Raw genomic sequence first — 21900 nt, 5'->3', positions numbered from 1 at the left:
TCAGAATTTTCCTATATAGGATAATTAGCCTATTTTTCCCTCCTTACCCATCAAGGCCTCAAACCACACCATTCTTTCATGGTCCCCCAAGTTATCTGCTTGCGCTTTGCAATATGAAGTTAGTTGTCTGAAAGGCAGGAAATGTGAATTCGGGAGCTGGAATTTACCTTGAAACTCCAGCCAAGAGAGTATCATTGTTCCTGACGGTGATAAAAGTTGTCCCAACTTGTTAATACCTTTTATCCCTCCATATTTCAAACTTTTTGGATTGTCTCCCTTGCGGGAATGCCAGCAAGGCCCATAGTGGCATATATAGTGTAATATACATAGGTAGTCTATATATTTTCCTGACCGCCCTCCATGCTGCTGTTGTGTCTTTTATCAGAGTATAAGATTTGACCAAAGGTGGTGTGTCTTTAATTCTGGTATGTAAAAGTGCCACTAGGTCCCAAGGGGCCACCAGTTCCCTTTCCAAAGGAGTATTCAAGAACTTAGATGTATCCCAAATCCATTCTCTAACATGTCTAGTGAGGGCTGCCAGATTATATCTCCTTTTGATGGGTAGTTGTATTCCCCCCTCCCACTTCAGCAAGCATAGTTTTTCATAAGCTATCCTAGGTCTTTTCTTTTTCCATAGGAACAAAATAAAGGCTCTTTGTAGTTTAATATCTATGTGTCTTATTAATAAAGGTATTGTTTGCATGGGATAGAGTAGCCTAGCGAAGCTAACCATTTTTAAGAGATGAGCTCTGCCGAAAAGGGAGAGCGTTAAATTTGACCATCTTTCCAGCTCCTGTTCTATTTTCTTAAGGGTAGATAGTTCAACGCATATAGTGAAGATGGTTGTTTGCCTATCTCAATGCCCAGATATGTCAGATGTTGTGTTTTCACCTCTACTTCCTGGGAAAAAATGGGGCCACCCGTAGGCCCTCGGAGATATAGCAATTGACTCTTCTTTACATTGATCTTATATCCAGTGACTTCCCCATAATATAGCATGGTTTCCAGCACTTTTCCCAGGTGTTTGCTTGGGGAATTCAGAAACAACAAAATGCATCTGCAAAACAGGTAAGTTTAATCTCTTTTTCCCACTTGAATTCCTCGGAACGTATCTGATTGGATCATAAAGCGAACCAGTGGTTCCAAAGCCTGGAATGCTCACTCTTGCTTTTGGCCTCTCGTACATACTTTTCAGCATTCATCTGAACAAGCCCCTGCTACCAAATGCATCAAGAGTCCGCCTAAGCCGTTCCCAGTTCACATTATCAAAAGCCTTCACCAAGTCTATAGATAGAAGGGCGGAGTGGCTATTTTTTTTACCTGGTTGTGGAGAAGGAAGTCCTGAACTGCTAATACCATTCTTATGTTTGTTACCGCCGCTCTCCCCTTTGTAAATCCAACCTGATGTGGTCCTATAAGTTCTGGCATATAATCATAGGTATGTTTTGCTGTCACCCACTTAGTTTTGTTCAACTCTGTGGGCTCTGCTAAAAAGGCTGTATGTGTATTTTGTACCTTATCAGTAGCTTGTTTATAATGGACTTGTATGTTTTTTTTTTTTTATCTATGTGTACGAAATTATATTCCCTCTTATGACTACTTTTGCTGTCTCCCAATATAACAGATATTCTTCTTTGTGAATTGCGTTATTGTCCGAGAATCCTCAGCACCATCCCCTCAGTCTATCTATAAATTCTTCATCAGTGGCTAAATAGCTAGGGAGTCGCCATATATAGTCTGTCCCTCTAGGTGTATTTTCTGTTATCTCCATAAGTACCGGCACATGGTCCGATATTATCCTATCCGTTATTTCTGTCATGTTTGTTTTTCGCATAAGTTGTGGTGAGGCCAATACATAATCTATCCTCGGCCATAACTGTTGGGCATGAGAATAGTGTGTATACTTTCTTTGTCGGGTTATAGAATCTCCAGACAACTGTTAGGTTTGTAGAGGTCAGGAATGATTCAAGTGTGTATGTCACTGATGGTCTTGTGTATGTCCCTCGTCTATGGTGTCAGCGGTCTTCCTGTATATTTCGTACCACATTAAAATCTCTCGCCACCAATATTTGCCCCATATATTCCTGCAGGATTGCTGTTTCCAGTTCCCCAAAGAAGGGCACCTGGGCTGAATTAGGCCCATATACATTATATATAGTGAGCTGTCCTGCTTCTGTTTCTATTTTCACCTTCACATCTTCCCTTGTCATCATGCTGCACTAAAATTATTTTATGGCTTAAACGTTTCATGTGCCAGAAGTCGGCCTCCTCCAGGTGTGTCTCTTACAGCAGGGATGCTCAACCTGCGGCCCTCCAGCTGTTGTAACACTACAACTCCCACCATGCCCTGCTGTAGGCTGATAGCTGTAGGCTGTCCGAGCATGCTGGGAGTTGTAGTTTTGGAACAGCTGGAGGGCCGCAGGTTGGGCATCCCTGTCTTACAGTAATGCAATATCTACATTTAGGTGTCTAAGAATCATTATTCTTTTTTTTGGTGCCCTTAATCCTTTTACATTCCCCGTCACTATTTTCATTTTTTAATATTAATACAGAATTTGTTTGGATTTCGACCTGGAGGATACTTTCACTTCCTGAGCACACACTCCCATTACTCTACTGTACAGCCATGGAGCGTAACAAAACATATAACTTTACCCCCTTCCCTTATTCCCATGAACGCAATCTAGACCCCAGCATCTTACTCTTTTAGACTTCACTTTTTTGGCACATTTCTGACCAGAATTGCAGAATTTTTATTCACCAGAATAAATCATTTCTTTGTGTCGCTACCCCCTTTTTTTTTTTTTTTTTTTACCTGTTCCCTCACTTGAACTCAGATATATACTTCTTACTCCATATCCCATCTAAATCCCAGATAGGGTCTTATTATCCATAATATCTAGAAACGGCTATAACTCGTGTGTTTCATACTCTACTCGACCTCATCCTTTATATGATAGAGACGAATTATGTCCATCTTTGACATCAGAATTTCGCAGAAGTTGCTTGTCTATGTTTCTTTGTCTTTTCCCTCAGTCCCATTCCAGGTTCGCTTCTTGGCTCGATTTGACTCTGTGTTCGAGTTAGGGGGGGATCCATGTGATCGTTTACGGGACATCCCTTGATGGTAGTTGCCTCTTGGTGAGCCATAGCCTCTGGAAGTCGTTTCTTCAGTATCACTCTTGTGGGTATAATCCTCCTCTATGGTGGCCATTGCATCTTTTGGGGTTGAATACGTATCTATAGTACCGCTTTCTGAAAAATCTTAGTATTGCTGGATATATCAGTGCAAATTTTATTTTCCTCTGGACTGTGTGCAGTTGGAGGAGAATGCTCTTCTCCTTCTGGCCACTTCTGCGGAATAGTCTCCAAACAGTAAAATCTTGTGGCCCCTCACTATCAGCGGCGGGGTTGTTCGTCTGTATTTTGTCAGGAGGTATTCTTTCTCCGCATAGTTGAGATATCTTACTATTGTAAGTCTAGGCCTCCGTGTGGCTGTTTCTGTTCGATGATGTCTCATAGATCCCACTCGGTGGGCTCTTTCCATCATTAATGGGCCCTGAATTCCCAATGTTTGGGGTAGCCCCACTGCACATATCTGGGCCAGCTGGTTAGGGAGTATCGATTCTGACAGACCCACTATCCTGAGATTATTTCTTCTTGATCGGTTTTCTAGGTCTTCAACTTTATCTTTTAGGGTTTGGTTCGTCCTAAGTACTTCCCTAACCTTAATTTGTTCTTTTTTTTTCAGCTCATCTTCTATAAGCCCAACTCTTTGCTCTAGTTCCTGGATTTGCGCTGAGTGCTGCGACACCTCGCTTTGTATGAGTTTGATGGAGGAAGCGATGGTTGCCTCTAGCGTGGCTTTTATGTCAGGCACAAGTAGTCTAGCTACTGCTATCGCAATCTCCTTGCAAGGTATTTCCAGTCCTTGTAAATTCAGGGGGACCTCGTTATCCTCGGTTTTAGACTCACCAGTAACTAGCTGAGGAGGCGGTTGTGTCGAGGATGTCGTGAGTCTCTTGTCTTCTGTCGGACATCTTGCCTTTCTGTGGATTGCCATTCTCTCGTTGTGGGAGAGGAGATTCTAATGATGGGGAGCTGCTGCACATTATAAACTTCTCCATAATTAGCCGCTGGGCTGCGGGTATGATTTCCGGAGTATTGATCCTCCGATCAGTGGCTTTTACCAAGGGAATTGAAAATGAGTTCACAGAGCTCTTCTCCTGCACGTTCTCACATGTGCATGCCGGAACCGGAAGTCTTCATTTTTTATCAACCAGATAATTCTGGTGTACAAAGGGGTTAAATTCCAAGACATCTCTTTTATGTTGTACTGGACTGCTGGACTGGCTGAGGGCATGGCTATACTGGCAGTTGGTGCTTAGCCGGTGGGCACGGCTTCATCTCAACCTTTTTTTTCCTCCTACTGCAGAACTGGTAAAGCAGGGAGGCTCCAGCCACCAGGTGTCCCACAGCCAGATACAGGACAGTAAGGAGGAGGCTCTCTCCTGGGAACAGAGTGAAAATGTCTTTATATATTTCTCAGTTTAACATGAAATAAAGTAGGGCCAAAGGAGAGGGTAAAAGTGCTGCAATCTTTCATTGTTTATCGGTGCCTTTCTCTTAAGGTGGCACCAGTTGAACCTGCTGATTTTGTATGGGGGTATCCAAACACTCTCCTCATAGTAACATAGTATATAAGGCCGAAAAAAGACGTTTGTCGGCCTGTTCTCCTGCTAGTTGATCCAGAGGAAGGCAAAAAAAAAAACCTGTGAGGCAGAAGCCAATTTTATCCACTTAAGGGGAAAAAAATTCCTTCCCGACTCCTAATAGGCAATCAGAATAACTCCCTGGATCAACGACTCCTCTCTGGTAGCTATAACCTGTAATATTATTACACTCCAGAAATACATCCAGGCCCCTCTTGAATTCCTTTATTGTACTCACCATCACCACCTCCTCAGGCAGAGAGTTCTATAGTCTCACTGCTCTTACCGTAAAGAATCCTCTTCTATGTTTGTGTAGAAACCTTATTTCCTCCAGATGCAGAGGATGTCCCCTCGTCACAGTCACAGTCCTGGGGATAATAGATGATGGGATAGATCTCTGTACTGACCCCTGATATATTTATACATACTGTAGTAATTAGATCTCCCCTCAGTTGTCTTTTTTTTCTAAAGTGAATAACCCTAATGTTGATAATCTTTCACTGTACTGTAGTCTCCCCATTCCAGTTATTACTTTAGTTGCCCTCCTCTGGACCCTCTCCTGCTCTGCCTTGTTCACAGGAGCCCAGAACTGTACACAGTACTCCATGTGTGGTCTGTCTAGTGATTTGTAAAGTGGTAGGACTATGTTCTCATCACGGGCATCTATGCCCCTTTTGATGCAACCCATTATCTTATTGGTCTTGGCAGCAGCTACCTGACACTGTTTTTTACAGCTTAGTTTGCTGTTCACTTAAATTCATAGGTCCTTTTCCATGTCTGTGTTACCCAGTGTTTTACCATTTAGTATGTACGGTTGACTTGCATTATTCCTTCCCATGTGCATAACCTTACATTTGTCAGTGTTAAACCTCACCTGCCACTTATCTGCCCAAGCCTCCAATCTATCCAGATCGCTCTGTAGTAGTATACTGTCCTCTTCCGTGTCAATTACTTTACACAGTTTAGTGTCATTTGCAAAAATTTATATTTTACTGTGCAAGCCTTCTACAATGTTAAGATTTCGAGGGCAAAGAAGGATGTTGGCTTTTCAACATGTCTGATCCTTTGTTCCTGCAGAAAAAAGCCAGTGTCAGAGGTGTCTGGCCACCTTTTGTGTTTTTAAAGGTGAGAATTGCACAATTTTCAACAGTGCTTTAACTATTACAATTACCAGAACTTTAATAGAGGTCAATCACTAGGGTCAACTCGAGATTCGCTGTGATCTGTTTAAAAACGAATCCAGCTTTATGGAAGCTATGACTAGTGTGAACAGAGCCTTATCCATTGTGTATGTGAATGCGGGATATAAATGTTTTGTTTTTTAACAGCCGACCTGCAAACACAGGAGAGCACTCAGGTATAGACACGTGGGCATACATTTCATTAAATATACTATTGAGACAACGAGCCTGTGATAATAATGCTTTCCTAAAGCAAGTTTGTCAGCTGCACTCTGCTCCGTACGCTACCGGAGCTTGATATTCTTCTCCTATCTAGTTAATGATAATTCTGCTTTATCTCCAAATTAATGTCCCTGGCTGTAGTGGATCTTCACACAGGAACTCAAGAGAGAGAACAGTTTGGGGAGAAAGGAGGGGGAGAGGAAAGCAAAAATAGTACAGGAGTGGGCGGAGGGAGGAGAGCGTTTTATAAGCAAGTGGTGGGGTCCCTGCGACATTGATGAATGCAGAGTCACAGTTCTTTGTTGCCTTACATCGGGGGGTTTCATATCAGGTGTGGCTGAACTACCACACTCAGCACTACTTTCCACTACATCCAATGTGTATACATGTGTAAAGGTAGGTTCACACCACCGTTTAACTCTGTTCAGTCTGCCGGAGTTCACCAGATCCAGCCTAGCGAGATGCGTCACCGACAGACCCCATTAACTGTAATGGGATGTGGCCACTTTCTGGTGAAATGCGGCTTTCGGACCGAGAAAAAAACATTGCATGTCCTTATGCTGGAAGGCGGGCGGATCCCTGCCGGTTCGCATTCTATTCAATGAGGTCCGGCAGTATTCGGCTAGGCCGGATCCGGTGAACTCGGGCAGACTTTTCTCTGCTGGTACAACCTGCCGGATCCATTAAAAGCAAATGTGAGCCTACCCTAAGAAAAGTATACGTGTCTAGACAGGTGTGGGCATACTACATGGTAAATGGCTTACAGAAGGCCAGCCCATGCAGGGTCCAGCAGACCCACTTATAGCTTCGCCGTTTATTGCACTGATTACAGGAACGCGGGATATCTCACTAATGCCAATGGTTGGCTCATCTTTTCAGTTCAACAGATATTGAAGAAATGTTCCCTACAGGTACAAGTGGATCTCCCACCGTTTGTCTTGCCTTTCCTGAAGAGTCACATATTATGGTTCTTGCCTATTATTACTTCTAAGGGCTGATTCACATCTGTGTTTAACTGATCCGGCAGAAGAACAGCCTGCCGGAGTTCACCAAACTTATATAGCTGGATTTGACTGTAATAGGATATGGCGTCCCTTCGTCCACTTTCTGGCCTAAGTGCTGGACAAAAAAAACCTGCATGCAGGCAAGTTATGCCAAAACCAGCCAGATCACTGCCAGTTCCTATTATAGTCAATGAGGTCCAGCGGTGCATGGCTGTGTCGGGCTATGCCGGATCCGGTGAACAGATAGCCAGATCAGTTAAATGCTGAAGGGGTTGTGCACTTTTGGCCAAACCAGTGAAGTGAAGCATGCTTACCTGCTTTCCGACACTGGCTCCTGCGTTCTCCGGACTGAAATCTGCAGGTCTTCGCAGGCCAATCCGTGCGATTAATCTGCATCAATTGGTCCGGATTTGCATGCAGATTTTGTGTAGATTTTACTAAGTAAGTGAAAACCATCCTAAAATAAATTGACATGATGCGGATTTTAAAATCCGCACCGCAGGTCAAAGTCCGCGCTGAAAAAACCTGCATCGTGTGCATTGAGAATTTCCGATTTTCCGCACGCAATCCTGATCGTGTGCATTTAGCCTTAACCATTGGGCAGCTGCCAAAGCTTTGATGACATTTACATCCCAAACCTATGAAGTATCATAATCCTTTCTTGCCCATTGGGGGGCCCAGTAGGGTTTTTCTCCCCAGGTATCACTGTCTGCTCCTTCAGTACCTTCTTCCCCAGCCAATCCGCCATTGTTTGCATTGAGATTTCATCATTGATTACAGAGACTCACATTCCGTTAGGTGCTGCTAATTACAGGGTAATTAAAAAAGAACTGGTTGTAAATTTCTTTTGATGTAATTACTGTGATGTATACAGTGACTTTAGCTTCTTTGTGCTTAGGATTTCTTAATTAAGCTAGAGTCCTATGGGAACCTGAATCCAGCGGTCACAGACAGAGATCCATGATGTGCTTTCTCTCTCTTATTCGGCTTTCCAATAATTGTCATAAATAAGAGTGGGACGTGCCTGACATCATCTTCTACCCATTATTGACCAGACGCAGGTCAGCAGCGTTGGTTGTATCCCCCCCTTCTGGAATTAGGGCATCAAGAGAGCTGAAGTTTGAGAACATGTTGGATCCCTTTAACGGAACATATACCTTTATGGACAATCAGGAGGCCCCCATACACATTAGGTTGTCAGCCGATCCCACAAAACCACCAGGACGACTTGTGTATGGCCACCTAATGATAGGATGGCAGACATTTTGAATATGACATATGACATCTTCACAGAAAGGGCATGTGAACTTTATTTTCACTTAAAGAGGTTATGCCATGTAAAAATGAAAATCAGACATCATATACATCATGGCTATCTATTTCTAACAAAGTTAAAAGCAAGGCTACTTTCACACCTGCGTTAGGTGCAGAGCCGTCTTGTATCTGCACAGACAGATCCGCACCAATAATGCAAACGCTTGTATCCGTTAATAACTGATCCGTTTGCATTAATCATTAAAAAAACGGATCCATCTTGACTTACATTGATAGTCAATGGGGGACGGATCTGTTTTCAATTGCACCATATTGTGTCAGTTAAAAAACAGATCTGTCCCTATTGACTTACATTGTAAGTCAGGACGGATCCGTTAGGCTCCGCATAGTCAGACGGTCACCAAAACGATGCAAGCTGCGTTTTAGTGACCGTCTAAAAAACGCAACGAAGACTAAACGCAGCCAAACTGATGCATTCTGAGCGGATCCTTATCCATTCAGAATGCATTGGGGCTGAACTGATCCGTTTTGGGCCGCTTGTGAGAGCCCTGAAACGGATCTCACAAGCGGACCCAGAAATGCCAGTGTGAAAGTAGCCCAACCCTGTACCCATACCTCCCAACTTTCTAAATGAACAAAGAGGGACAGATCGTACGGTAAACTTTTTCCGCACTAGTCCATGCCTCTAACTCCGCTCAAAACATAACTATGCACCTAATCCCAACCAGTCCTCTTAATGCCCCCACATAGTAATTATTCCCCCTTCATGCCACCGAACAGTATTTATGCCCATATTGTGCCCCCTCACAGAATTATGCCCACCTGTGTCCCCAGTAATATGCCCAATTATGTGCCCCAATTAATATGCCCAGCTGTTCCCACAGTAATATGCCCAGTTATGTGCCCCCAGTAATATGCCCAGTTATGTGCCCCCAGTAATATGCCCAGCTGTGCCCCCAGTAATATGCCCAGCTGTGCCCCCAGTAATATGCCCAGCTGTGCCCCCAGTAATATGCCCAGCTTTCCCCCGTGCCCTGACAGTGGGACAGCCACTGAAATCCGGGACGGTTGGAGGTATGCTGTACCTCCTATAGATCCAGAGATTTTCCCTTTTCCGTGCTTCTATTGTTACTGCTAGATTCTCTTCAGGCTGGCAGCTCAGAGGGGGTGTATTTTCTCAGGGGCAGTGTCCTTTCTGCTATAGCCCTTTCCCTGGAACTGACACTGCTTCTAACAGAAGTCATGGCTGGTGAGAGTTGAATATTTAAACGGAGCGTGTGCGACCACCTCAGGCAGGTAGTAATATAAGGAAAAGAACAAACAGCAGAGGGCGCTATACAGATGTGTTTTATTGAATCGCTTAATAACTATGCTCCATTTTTAATTACATACAATTACTATAGTATTTAGATCCAGGTGCTGGTTTATAAATGTAGAATATGTTTTGTGGCACAACCCCTTTAAAGGAATCCGGTGGTGTCCAGCTATCGTTGTTCTGTTAGCCTGCTCCTCTACCATAACTGACTGCTGGAATATTGTACCGCAGATGTGAACCTAAGCTTAGAAGTCTTGACACAAGATCCCCCTGTAGGTTGCTGGGGGAGCAGTAATGAATCGAGTCCGGTAAACAGCCCGCACTGCAGTCCTTCTACATCAGTCAGCGAATGACTTCACCAAACACAGGGGTCACACCACGACGTATGGAGGACCACCAGTTTATTAACACTGGCTTACCGTCAGTGGGCGAAAGCCTCCGTCACTCTTGCTGAATAATTTACTGAGTGCAGTGTTACAGCAAAATGAGACATGGAAGGTTTGTGACCTGGGAGAAATGAGGAGCGTAGCAGCGCGCAGTGAATCGTGTGCGGCGAGGTATTAATCAGCTCTGCCTCTAATGCTGTTGTGTTATTTGTCTCCTGTCACCTCCTCACCCACACCCTTTTCATAAACTACTGGCGCAAGAGCGCTTTCTGTGACGTGGGGCTTCCTTTATTACACATACAGCTTTGCACTCCATTGTGTCGCCTGTATTTTGCTTTCATTTCCTTTGAGAATTGCTGTACAATTGTTATGTAATTATTATGTTAAGAAGAAGAATCCAACAAGTTTAAAGAGGACCTGTCTGTTTTAGGAACTACTTCCATTCCCTGTAATAACAATTCTAAAGCATCCATTCTTATGACTCCATGTTCTGCCGTTCCTCTATTATTCCTCCTAGAATTTAAGAATGAATTGCCAGCAGTGTGCAATTGAGGTGCAGCTTGAGGTTATCAGTTGGGGGGGGGGGGTGTCCTTGCAAACTATGCAGGGACACACACCCAATTGGTGCCAGCCATCTGGATCTTTATTGCAGACTGCTGGCAATTTATTTATAAACTTCTAGAAGGAATAATAAAGGATTAAGTACAACATACAGTCCTAAGAATAGATCCTTTAGAATCGTTATTAGATGGGGAATGCAAGCCATTCCCAAAACAGACATGTCAGTCGAGGTGACAGGAAAAACCTTTACCCAGCAGTTCATCTAGAGGAAGTACTTATGTGTACAGTATGTTTATTATGTCTGTGCTTTTATGTTTTGTCAACTCGGTGGGAGGTGAGCTGCAGAAACCTGGTACGACACATCCTCAGTGGACGGAGCTGTCTGTTGCCGGCTGCGTCCACTGTGTTTTTCCAGCGCAGGCGGCTGCTGAGAAATGACGATCGGTGACGGTGTCAGGTGCTGGACCCCCATTAATCTAATATTGATGAATAATCCTGACTTGGTTTTTACAGGGGCATTTCCAAAGCTATAATTATATATCATCTGCAAGAACTGTGTAAAGCTGCGGAACCACTGCAGTGGAACTGACCAGTTGCGTGCAGTTACCCAGGTGATAACAGGTGATCATTGAGGTTACAGAAGCCAGATCCATGGCAATCGGTAAAAATGTAGCTAAATAGATTCTACATATAAGGGGTTGTCTCATATCGACGTTACTAAGGCACAGACACAGTCCCGACCACCTCCCGGTCAGGAAACCACAGAGCGCTCCGGCGCTCGTTGTTTTAGCAGCTCCCATTGCGGTGCGGGCAGAAACTATGGCCTTGTGCATGAGCCCTAAGGCCACCTTCACACAGTCCGTGTTTGATCAGTCATTGTGAGCCAAAACCAGGAGTGGAGCCTCCACAGACATAAGGTATAAGGGAAAGACATGCACCTGTTCTGTGTTTAGAGCGGCAGCTGGTTTTGGCCTGTGTGAAAACGACCTTAATATTAGACAAATTTACTATTCTGGTGCATGGTTCTTTGTAAATTTGGAGTATTTACGCTAGAATTCTGTTCATGCCCCAGAATTTTGCCTGTGCACCTAAAAATGTTGGTGTTCTAAAGACCACCCATTTGTGTTGGTGATGTCACTGGGCTCACTGCTAGGAAGAAGTCTCCGCCTAGCATACCCATGTGAAGTCACGGTAGTAAAGAAAAAGGGAGCATCGGAGCAAGATGCTCTACTCGTACACGGTAAATAAGTGAAGGGGGGCTCATGTCTGGGTTCAGCTCTGAACCCAGACAACGCCTATAATTCAGATGGACCCTCCATCCAGTGGGTGTTTGTCCAGTCCCAAGTTTTCGAATGCATGATGGCAGGTGATGTTGTCAAACCTAATGTGTGATACGGTATACATGCTTGGTAGACCTTGTGGATGCCTGATCATCATCCAGTATAGCTGAACAGTTTCTTCCGAATATATCCTCTTTTATGCTTCTCTTCTGCAAAATTGGATTTTCGACGACACTGATAAATAGAGCCTCCCTCTGTGGTCTGCCAGTAGCTATTTTTGTAAGTTGCTGATGAGAACCGCAAAGTGCATTCCCATAATCTGCATATGGAAAAATATGTATTGCTAGGATTTTTATATTAAATTGTTCAATATTGCTTTAATCTCTTCCCCTCAAAATACTGCCTTCTTCAGGCACAAAGAGGTACTCCTTCCTGGATGGTGCACCCTGACCTTAAGGCAGCTTTGGGTCAGTGGCTGCAGTGTTGTTGCATAGCATGCAATGTAATATCTGCTATCCCAGTCACATAATTCACTTAGCTTGCCCTCTCTGACTAGTTTTCATGCAGAAACTACTTTTATGTAGGATCTCATTACAGACTAGGAGAATCTTCATATGACATCACTTGGGCTTTCTATCATCTGCAGATCTTACAATAAAAAAAATATTCAACAGTTTTTAAACCGGCACCTGGATCTGAATACTTTTATAATTGCATGTAATTATACATTTAGTATAGCCAATAAAATCTATCTGTATAGCGCCACCTGCTGTTTGTTCTTTTTATTTTCTCTGTCCACCTCATCAGTGAGGTGGACACACGTGCTCAGTTCCATCCTTCAACTGCCACCAGCTGTATCTACTGTTAGACGCTGTGACAGTTACAGCTGCAGCAGAACGCACACACCCCCTGAGAAAGGACACACCCCTGATCTGTGATTGGGAGAAAGCTGCAGCCAACCTTGAGGAGAGGAAAGACACGCCTCCTGAGCTGCCAGCTGGAAATAAATGTAACAGGGCAATTGGAGCAATGAATGGGGAGATCTCTCGATCCATGTGTGGTACATCCCTGTTCTAGCTTTGTTAGAAAGAGATTGTCAAGTACTATATGATGACTGATTTTAATGTTTTACATTCATCATAGGATAGCCCCTTTAAATGTGCAAAATAGATCTCGGCATAATGGAGTGTTTTTCTTCCTCTGTAATTATACGGATCTGTATGGTTAATCGAATAAATTTACTTCTAAAAGGAATTGATTGGCTGAGAGTGCCTTGTGGTATATGCATACTGTGACACTATGCCCACAATTAGGATGCGATTTATGGAGCACTGATTTTCTTTAATCCCTACTTAAGGGTAACATATGATCCATAATAATCGCCACTTTAGTTTACTCCTGGTTAGTAAGAGGTTAAAATTCTTTCAGCTTCATTGTGCGGTGGACAGGCTGCTTCTTCCTGTCATTGGGCCACCTGTCGCAGAAACCCCCCCCCCCCCCCCCCCTTTCATGCTATCGCTCCCTTCTGATCGCAGCAAGGCCTTGCTAGCACACACAGCCATGCCAGGATGTGCGCGGTCTACCCCGCTTTAGATCCCTTAGCAGCACCGTTCTGCCGTCAGTGAATTAAAATTTGTGTCAAACATTCACGGAGCGTACATCAGCAGCTTTCTTTCTTTCTTTTTTTTTTTTTTTTTCCCTTTTTATTTTATATATTCTAATTTGTTCCCAGAATCCATGTCACCTCTCCTTATATGGCGATGATTTTTTTCCTCTTATCGTTTCCATGACAACAAGAGCACTGCACCATTCATTAGCTCAGGACCGAACTGCATCCCTACGCCGCCTTTTGCATCTCTCTCTCCGTACCGTTCTGCACCATCCCACATCTCACTCCCTCCCGTGTGCTACCCTAGGAGGAGGGGAGTAACGAGGACTTGGGGGGGACAGTAATACACATTTTGATGCCCTCCGCAGCCTTGCTGGAAGAAGAGTGCTAGCTAGCTGTGATATGACGGAGAAGAAGAGAGGAGGGATGTGTCTGTAGGTTGAGCATCAGTGCCTGCTCTGACAGTATTGACTCCTGGGAGGCCAGGACACAGTTGGACCTGTGACAGAATAAAACCTGTACATGTACTACACATGAAGGACAGTGTATTATCTGCACCGTAGCTTCCAAAGTGCTGCTGGAAGGACAGAGCAAGTGGTGCTATTCTGGAGCTTGGGATTTTCAAAGACTGCTGTAGCCATGGTTCATGTAAGTAATTTTCCTAGGATAGCGGGGAGGGGGGGGGGGGGGGGGGGTGAAGCTACGTGGGAAAAGGGTCTGCTGAGATGATGGATGCCTTGGTGTTTCATGCTTGAGTTACATCCCAGTGGTGGTTTGTGCCTCTTTACTTGTAAGAAAGATCTTTTTCTCGAGCTGCGGTCTTCTTTTTGCCTTCCTTGTGCTGATTTCTTCTCTTTATGGTGTATTATTGAGGTGGGGTGCACAGAACGGTAGCGCAAGGCTTAACGTTAAGGAGGCCATCGTGGAACAGAGATGCTTCCTAGTGACCCCATGCTCTGGAGGACCAGAATGCACTGGGGTGCGGCACGCAGGAGTCATTACACTTGGTTGATCTGTAAGCAAGCGCCTACCGACCTGTAGATCTTGGTAACCTTGACCATGTTGTTATTGACACCCACTTGTTCAGGCCTTGACCGGTTCATATATGAATTTCCTCTTGTGTTCGGCACTGCAAGCCAAAGTGAATTGAGAATCGCCTCAGTCTTGTCATATTGCAGCCTAATTGGAAAATAGCCAGCCTTATTGGTACACGTCTACCCCAGGATTTTGAGGGAGCGATTTTCTAAAGCAACATTTATTTCCTCCTGCTTATTAGAAGACCCTGCAGCCATCTTGTTACGCCTCAATGGGCCAAGGTGATTGAAGTAAAGGATGCTTTGGTTGCAATTTGTCTTTTAGGTATAGATTTCATAGTATTATGTTTTGGTTGCCAGAACTGTACTGTTTTTCTGTGTCTATGTTATGTAACACTGCAGTGTTAGTATATGTACAAAGCTTCTGGAGGAAGCCATTTTATTAACCTCTGACCTCTGTCCTGTTGCAAAAGAGGAACCTAATCTGCAACTGCAATGTAAAAGATGGCTGCAACCAACAGGACCAGAAGGGCTGTGCAAATGGTCCTTTTTTGACTGAGGCATGAAGAGGCTTTAGTGTCAGTCATTCTCTTTGACCGTAAAAATGTTATAATATACATATTGTCTATATGGAAGATTGAGAAAGGTCCTGTGATAGGACTGATATGATAGATATATACAGATATATATAGATATAATTTGAGCTCCATACTCCTTAATATGCCATGACTGATATGGCCTGGAGGCTGAAATTACGTTTGGTATGGTGATGGATGGTTTGATGTTCCTCTAGAGCAGTGATTCACCAGTGAGGATTGATGTGCTCCTTGTGCACCCTTACGATGCATTTGAGCTGAGCCACAGCTTGTCGAGATGATTTGATACCTGGACATTTGAAAATGCATATATCACTTTACATATTGACGTGGTATTTTCATGTCCAATGTGGATAAACTAAGGACTGGCTGAGTGATCAAATGCTCGTAATATTCTTTTATTGTTAATTAGTATGATATATGAATGATGTCAAGACCATTCGTTTCCCTTATGAGCTATGCATCCAGCTTTTTATTAAATTTTATTTAATTTACTCCATTATTTTCATCTAGATGTTGGCACCATTATCCATCTAGGGATATAGTACTGGTTAACATAGTCCACAGTGTGTCTGTTCTACAGTACCACTTGTGACCAATAAGTGATGCTCAGTCAAATCATGTATCTTGGGCCTCATGCCCATGGCCATATTATGGATCTACCCGTCTTTTGGACTATACTGCAGCGCTATATGCTTCCGATGTTGAAGCACCCCATTGTATGGAGAATATGATGTCACAGGGAGGGCCAACGGATTTGTAATACAGAGACATAGAGACCCAGCGACACCATCCAGGCTCTATGCACATGGCTTTGCCAAGTTCATGAGGCCTTGGATCTTGTCCACATTACTACTGGAATAGCAAACCAGGTTTTGAAGGAATGAAGGCTTAAGGCTATAAGGTTCTGTGGCATCTTGGCAACACTGACTGGGCACTTACCTGTTGTACCCTATATTTAAAGATTTGCCTATTTCATAATGACCTCATATCAGTAGACCGGGTTCATACTTACTGTCCGTACCTTCACTATTCCTTCCTTGGCTGCACTACATGCCACTCAGTTCTAGTCTAATGGTATGGGCAGGGCTGCTATTTCTTTGCACCTGTTTTCCCTCTATGTGCCCTGATGTAGTTAAATCTTCTGGAGTGGAAGTTCTGAGCGCACAGAGAGCAGTTCTCATTTCCAGTAACCAGTTCAGGATTTTACAGTTCCCGTAAGACGTGGACACATTGATCTTCGCCCATAAACACTTGCTGAATGTTTGTAAATGTAGCTCATTGATCATATTGAGATACAAGAAGCGTGACGCTGGCGGAAAGGCCACGTGACTTTTATCTATCCAGCCGGCAACACAGACCGGAGAAGAGCATTTAGATGTCCATTTATAAGTCAACCAATAACTTGGGATGCTTTAAATCTTTCAAACCAAATTATTTCAAAATAAATAGGAGATGAATGATCCGTTTTCTTAGTTATTCACCTTGATTCTTGTTTGGCCTCATTAAGCTCCTCTGCATTACATCTCCTCGCTGCATTCTCCTGTATTACTAACCTGTGCCTGTTGTGTGTCATTGACTTCATATTAATTATCTATGTCTATGTTCCAGGAGACGTGCTCTCTTTATTCTGAACATCAGTGAGATGGAGTCACCATGTTGTGGCATAAAGATTCTGGTTATGTATTATGAGGTTTTTTATCATGGGATCTTCTCGCTGTATTTGCTATGTTAAGATGTTCTCCAGGTTATTCAGACAAGTTCATAGGTTACACAAATACAGACACGCACATTAGCCTATTGTTGGACGAACCCAACATGCTAATGTCAACAGATGATGCCAGGGGAGAAAATCGGCATGTTGATTGTGAAGGCACAATCCTTTTGCTCTTCCGGCATCGGCTTTCTCATCTCGCCCAATTGAAACCGCATACACGCTTAGCCAAGCCAAACATGTATGGATTAGTCTGGGGAGATGGCTGTTGGTTGAGTATGTATGTGTATTAGCATAGTTTCCAACTGTCCTGAATTTGCTGGGACTGTTCCTGGGAAATTTGGGCTGTCCTAAGACATAAAGTGCTGGCACACAGGTCATAATGTATATGCATGATGTATACATTAAGACAGATACCTATGATGGAATCCATACAGTGTCCCATTAGAAAATAAAGTATCCGTTTTCCATCTTTTTATTAAAAAGTGCAATATACTATGTTTTTTTCATCCATTTTTCTTGACGTAAAAGGGGACCTGAATACATTACCTTATTACTTCAAGCATGTTGTCCCACATGGTTATTCTGCTTTTGTGTTACATGGAACATGTTACATTGAAGTCAAGGAGTCTGGATCTTACAAGTCTGTTTATGTGCTCAAGCAGGAAAGTACTAAAACCTAGCGCTGTACACCAAGCTTTACTGTGCAGGCGCCGTGGAGGAGGTTGATTTGTTTTTTTTCCTGCAACCATGACATACAAAAGCAGAGTAACGTCACCATGGCCCTTTGTAATCAACCATTCTGGTAAAGCAGTGACATTCTCTCCCGCGGACTCATCAAGGTTGTGGTTGCTCCTAGCAACAACTTTACTGCACCTCCGCACTTCCTCTCTAGGACTCCGGACACAGTCGCAGGGAAGATATGCACTCCTGAGAACCGCACCGCTCTCCGTCCTCTTTATCTTCCGGACGGTTGCCCTTGGCAACGGCACATCTTTGCTTTTCCCCTGATAGTCCTGGCACACCACCAACCTCTTGGAACTTTGTACAGGGTCCATACAGTGTTGAGAACCCATTTCTCAAGGCCAGCTGCAACTGTGCCTCCAAAGCCTCTCGCTCTGCATCAAATTTCGCCAATTCATTTTTAGTGTAGCCAATTGCTATGGCCATTTCTTCTGCCTGCTGTATGCGCCAGCGCTGCCTGACATACTCTTCCCCGAGACCCATGGTAGCAGGAAAAGCTTTCAGCCACAAGTCCACTTTTGCTGGGCTACTGGCCCTTTAATTCACTGCAGTTTTACTTGCACCACAGCAAAAATAGTTTACACTCTTATGAGCAGCACCTGCTCCACTGGACAAAAAAAAGCTTCCGTTCCTTTAACGCCACACACGGCAAAAAACAGCATTTAGCAGCACCTGCAGTCTCAGCGTTGCCCCTAGCAACCGACCGTTGCCCTTCTCTCATGGACAACTTGCCGCATCCGACACCAATTGTAAGGGATCGCCTCTTATTTGGGGGTCATTCTCACAGATACGACTTTAGGACACCAGGTTTTAGGTCCAAACCATGCATTTATTGTGCACACTCCAACCAATACAGGTTATCGTGAAGTCGCAGCTTCACCTAACACATGTGACATCCACATAAAATAATAAACACTTGCCCGGCTAGGCTCTAACTAACACAGTTTCCAGACTCACCTAAGTCCTTGTTCACACCCTGTGAACACGTGCGGCTTTCTGAGCCAATGTCCCACAGCCTCCTGGCTGTACAGGGCACAGTACGCCCACTGCCTCCAGTCCAGTGTCTCAGCACACATGGGGAATAGTGGTCTCTCAGCCCTCCTGGCTTGGACCACACAGAGCCTCCAGGCCTCTGTCCACAGGCAACACACTCCCCCCTTGCTGACATCCTGGGAGGTGCTTTGTGCCAGCCTGATTACTTCCAGCTGGTCTCAGCTGTGGTGGAATAGGGGTGTGGACCGAAATATCCACCCCTTCCTTGCCTCTAACCTGCGTGAGACCTGTCACTGTCTCACACTACCCAACCCCTCCACAATATGAAGTATAGCTCACCTATACCTACCTAGCCCTCTACACAATATGAATTACAGCTCACCTTATACCTACCTGGCCCCCTCCACAATATGAATTAGGGCTCTCCTATACCTTCCTAGCCCCAATCCACAATATGAACTACAGCTCGCATATACCTACCTAGCCCCCTCCACAATATGAATTAGGGCTCTCCTAGCCCCCATCCACAATATGAATTACAGCTCACCTTATACCTACCTAGCCCCCTCCACAATATGAATTACAGCTCACCTTATACCTACCTGGCCCCCTCCACAATATGAATTGCAGCTCACCTTATACCTACCTAGCCCCCTCCACAATATGAATTACAGCTCACCTTATACCTACCTGGCCCCCTCCTTTGACATGATCTAAAAATTCTGTAGCATTCCAGGAAATATAGATTCTCTCATCTGTGGGACGTTGAGGAGTTGGCTCGCCCTATTCTACTTCAACTGCTGCATCTTGACTTAGCAGAATGTGCATCTTGGCATCCATCTATCCATGTGGATGTGTGACTGTGTATGTGCCATCTGCGGTTTTTCGGTGATGACATGTGCAGTTGTCTTATATTTCTGTATGTTTTCATGGATGTATATATAAGACACATACCACCTGTGTGTGTATCTCATATCCTATATGATCTGCACGTTGGGTGATCTGTCTTGCTCCGTTCACCTCACGTGGTCTGCCATACTCCCTGAACTGTAAGCAATTAATTAGTAGCCATGAAGCCACCTAATGTTTTGTAACACTGACGGATGACAAGCCTTTGTTACTGGGCCACCGAAGCTTTAAGAACCGCAGCTGAGGCATGTTGCCCATCTATAGCTAAAATAAATCCATGAAGAATGTAGATTGTGTCTTCAAACAATACAGTCATCTACCCTCTGGAAAAGCTGCATGTACAAATTGATATACATTAGAAAGTGTCTTTTCAGAGACACTAGCTCTTGGGCTAGTGTCTCTGAAAGGTTGCTAGTGGTTCTCCACATATAGCTTGTTCTTTGTCAACCAGCTTTACGCCAGCATTTCTGGTTGTCTGCCCTTGGGGTGACTTGATTTAGGTCAGGGCCTGGGATGCAAGCCTGTGTATGAGGGTGGGTGGGGGTGTATAGAGAAGACTGGAGCTGAGATGTAGGTGGAATTATTGATGCAGTGAAAGAAGTGAGTGGGCAGAGATTAGTATAATAAGGGTTGCAGACTGCAGTAGCTTTGTGGACAAGCATTGTATGTTAACCTCTGAAGAGTCTAGAGTGTAAGCTTCTTGGCACTGCTTCCCAACGCAGAACAGTACATGTTACATGGGCTTGGTTCAGAGGACAGTGCACCTAATATATAGAATATGGGCTTGGTTCAGAGGACAGTGCTCTTGATTATATTAAGTATGGACTTGATTCAGAAGACGAGTGCCCCTGATATATAGACTATGGGCTTGGTTCATAGGACAGTGCACCTAATGTATAGAATATGGGCTTGGTTCAGAGGACAGTGCTCCTTATATATAGAATATGGGCTTGGTTCAGAGGGCAGTGCACCTAATATATAGAATATGGGCTTGGTTCAGAGGACAGTGCTCCTTATATATAGAATATGGGCTTGGTTCAGAGGACAGTGCACCTAATATATAGAATATGGGCTAGGTTCAGAGGACAGTGCTCTTGATTATATTAAGTATGGACTTGATTCAGAAGACGAGTGCCCCTGATATATAGACTATGGGCTTGGTTCATAGGACAGTGCACCTAATGTATAGAATATGGGCTTGGTTCAGAGGACAGTGCTCCTTATATATAGAATATGGGCTTGGTTCAGAGGGCAGTGCTCTTGAATATGGGCTTGGTTCAGAGGACAGTGCTCTTGAATATGGGCTTGGTTCAGAGGACAGTGCACTGGATATATCGAATATGAGCTTGGTGCAGAGAACAGCGCTCCTGATATATAGAATATTGGCTTGGTTTAGAGGACAGTGCTCCTGATATATAGAATATGGGCTTGGTTCAGAGGACAGTGCTCCTGATATATAGAATTTTGGCTTGGTTTAGAGGACAGTGCTCTTGATATATAGAATATGGGCTTGGTGCAGAGAACAGTGCTCCTGATATATAGAATATGGGCTTGGTGCAGAGAACAGTGCTCCTGATATATAGAATATGGGCTTGGTGCAGAGGACAGTGCTCCTGATATATATTATATGGACTTGGTTTAGAGGACAGTGCTCCTGATATATAGAATATGGGCTTGGTTCAGAGAACAGCGCTCCTGATATATAGAATATTGACTTGGTTTAGAGGACAGTGCTCCTGATATATAGAATATTGGCTTGGTTCAGAGGACAGTGCTCCTGATATATAGAATATGGGCTTGGTTCAGAGGACAGTGCTCCTGATATATAGAATATTGGCTTGGTTTAGAGGACAGTGCTCCTGATATATAGAATATTGGCTTGGTTTAGAGGACAGTGCTCCTGATATATAGAATATGGGCTTGGTTTAGAGGACAGTGCTCCTGATATATAGAATATGGGCTTGGTTTAGAGAACAGTGCTCCTGATATATAGAATATGGGCTTGGTTCAGAGGACAATGCTCCTGATATATAGAATATGGGCTTGGTTCAGAGGACAGTGCTCTTGATATATAGAATATTGGCTTAGTTTAGAGGACAGTGCTCCTGATATATAGAATATGGGCTTGGTGCAGAGGACAGTGCTCCTGATATATAGAATATGGGCTTGGTTCAGAGGACAGTGCTCCTAATATATAGAATATGGGCTTGGTTTAGAGAACAGTGCTCCTAATATATAGAATATTGGCTTGGTGCAGAGAACAGTGCTCCTGATATATAGAATATGGGCTTGGTTCAGAGGACAGTCCTCCTGATATATAGAATATGGGCTTGGTTCAGAGGACAGTGCTCCTGATATATAGAAT

General features: G+C 44.0%; 1 protein-coding gene across 6 annotated transcripts in view; it reads left to right on the top strand.

Moving 5' to 3' along the window:
* The window catches only part of TANC2 (tetratricopeptide repeat, ankyrin repeat and coiled-coil containing 2), a 479564-nt gene that overhangs the window by 370871 nt on the left and 86793 nt on the right, over positions 1-21900 (top strand). Inside the window, exon 1 of one of the 6 annotated variants that reach the window (XM_044297179.1) lies at positions 14088-14193. The exons of the other annotated variants lie outside the window; for them this stretch is intronic. The gene's annotated coding sequence lies outside the window, so the exon portion shown is untranslated. Of the gene's footprint in view, positions 1-14087; positions 14194-21900 lie in introns of those variants that run through there. 6 annotated transcript variants of the gene reach the window in all.

This window comes from Bufo gargarizans, chromosome 6 (assembly GCF_014858855.1).
Source record: "Bufo gargarizans isolate SCDJY-AF-19 chromosome 6, ASM1485885v1, whole genome shotgun sequence".
NCBI lineage: Eukaryota > Metazoa > Chordata > Amphibia > Anura > Bufonidae > Bufo > Bufo gargarizans.
Note: the sequence above shows the minus strand (reverse complement) of the source record. Positions and strands in the feature narration are given on the sequence as shown.